Genomic DNA, 1,836 nt, shown 5'->3' on the forward strand with positions numbered 1-1,836 from the left:
TTTTGTATTGAGGGCTAGGGATTTATTGCAAGGGGGTTGCATTGGATTTTTAGCCAGTGTGGTTGATACCACTCAGGTCATGCCAGTGAGACCAGAAGATACCAGGTTTGTTTGTGAATTTCTGGATGTGTTTCCAGAAGATTTTCCAGGGTTGCCACCGCATAGAGAAATTGAGTTCGTTATAGAACTGGCACCAGGGACGGAGCCAGTGTCTAGAGCGCCTTACAGAATGGCCCCAGCTGAGTTGAAAGAATTAAAGGTATAGTTGAAAGAACTGTTTGATTTGGGTTTTATCAGACCTAGTTTCTCACCCTGGGGTGCGCCAGTTCTGTTTGTGAAAAAGAAGGATGGTTCTCTGAGGATGTGTATTGATTACAGAGAACTAAATAAGTTGACAATTAAGAATAAGTATCCTTTGCCAAGGATAGATGATCTATTCGATCAGTTGTAAGGTAAAAAGGTATTCTCTAAGATCGACCTTCGTTCTGGTTATCATCAGTTGAGGGTCAAGGAAGGAGACATACCCAAGAGTGCTTTTCGTATCAGGTATGGGCATTATGAGTTCCTAGTTATGTCATTTGGATTGACTAATGCCCCTGCTGCTTTTATGGATCTGATGAACAGAGTGTTCAAAGATTATCTGGACCAGTTTGTGATCGTCTTTATCAATGATATTCTGGTATATTCTCAGTCTGAGTCAGAGCATGAGCATCATCTAAGGTTGGTTCTACAAAGACTGAGGGAACACAGACTGTTTGGTAAATTTAAGAAATGTGAGTTCTGGTTATCCCAGGTATCCTTTCTTGGGCACATTGTCAGTAAGGAGGGGATTAAAGTAGATCCATCAAAGATTGAAGCGGTCAGAGATTTGCCAAGGCCAAAGAATGCTTCTAAGGTTAGAAGTTTCCTTGGATAGGCAGGTTACTATAGGCGTTTTGTGGAAGGGTTCTCAAAGATAGCTAGTGCATTGACTGAACTGACACACAAGAGCCAGAAATTTGTGTGGTCAGAAAAGTGTGAGAACAGCTTCCAGGAACTGAAGCAGAGGTTGATTACAACTCCGATTTTGAGTCTTCCTTCAGATCAGGAGAAGTTTGTGATTTATTGCGATGCTTCTCATCAGGGTTTGGGCTATGTTTTGATGCAGATAGAGAATGTAATTGCCTATGCTTCCCGTCAGTTGAAGGAGTATGAAAAGAGATATCCTACTCATGATTTAGAGTTGGCGGCTGTGGTTTTTTCTTTGAAGATATGGAGACACTATCTCTACGGAGAGAAGTGTGAGATTTATACAGACCACAAGAGCCTGAAGTACTTCTTCACCCAGGAAGATCTTAATATGAGGAAAAGGCATTGGCTGGAGTTAGTAAAAGATTATGACTGTGAGATTCCGTATCATCCAGGAAAGGCCAACGTGGTAGCTGATGCTTTAAGCCAGAAGGGTCCGAGACAGATTTATGGTATGAGGCTGATAGGCAGAGAGTTAGCAGATGATATGACCAGAGCTGGTATAGAGTTGCTGGTGGGCCAGTTGGCTAATATTACGCTACAGTCTACACTGTTGGAGAGAATTAAAGAGGGTCAGTTGAGTGATCCACAGCTGATCAAGATCAGGGAGGACGTTCTGGCTAGAGCATCAAGAGATTATACAGTGTCTGAGATAGGCTTATTGAGGTATAAAGGGCGGATATGTGTTCCGCTGGACACTGTTTTGAGAAGGGAGATTCTGGATGAATCTCATACTACACCTTACTCTTTGCATCCAGGCACCACGAAGATGTATTAGGATGTGAGATCATTTTATTGGTGGCCAGGGATGAAGAGAGATGTAGTTGA

Source organism: Humulus lupulus, chromosome 9, assembly GCF_963169125.1.
Source record: "Humulus lupulus chromosome 9, drHumLupu1.1, whole genome shotgun sequence".
NCBI classification, from domain to species: Eukaryota; Viridiplantae; Streptophyta; class Magnoliopsida; order Rosales; family Cannabaceae; genus Humulus; species Humulus lupulus.